Source organism: Theobroma umbraticum, unplaced genomic scaffold, assembly GCF_002168275.2.
Source record: "Theobroma umbraticum cultivar Fairchild unplaced genomic scaffold, ASM216827v3 scaffold_106.0, whole genome shotgun sequence".
In the NCBI taxonomy this organism is placed as follows: domain Eukaryota; kingdom Viridiplantae; phylum Streptophyta; class Magnoliopsida; order Malvales; family Malvaceae; genus Theobroma; species Theobroma umbraticum.
In genome coordinates this window covers 139,689-140,032 of record NW_018397276.1, presented here as the reverse complement: position 1 = coordinate 140,032, position 344 = coordinate 139,689, and the positions used below count along the sequence as shown (strand labels likewise).

Sequence of the window (344 nt, the reverse complement as noted above, 5' to 3'; positions counted from 1 at the left end):
ATGACATTCCAATTTGCAATAATATTGAAGGCGAAATAGAGCCTATTGAAGGTGTTGATGTAAGAGATGTTTAGTGTAATGACCCCATGTACAATAATCCCATCTCTGCTAAGAATGGGATTTGTTCCCTTAAGACATTGCTTGATGACAATTATCAGGAAAGGGGAAATGCAGAGATATCTTGTATGTGGTTAATTCCAAATGCAGAAAGGTTCTCCTTCCAAACAATTACCATTGAGGAGTCGACATGTGTCGATGATCGTTTATACAAAGGAAGAATGTTTTCCTCGAAGGTTGAGTTGAAACATGCTTTGAACATGTTGGCTCTAAAAGAGTAGTTTCAG

At 37.5% G+C, this 344-nt stretch overlaps 1 pseudogene; it reads left to right on the top strand.

Annotated features, from left to right (window-relative positions):
* LOC110427560 ((+)-delta-cadinene synthase isozyme A-like) overlaps window positions 1–338 on the top strand; it is a 4,136-nt pseudogene extending 3,798 nt beyond the window's left edge.
* Window positions 339–344: the final 6 nt, after the last annotated feature.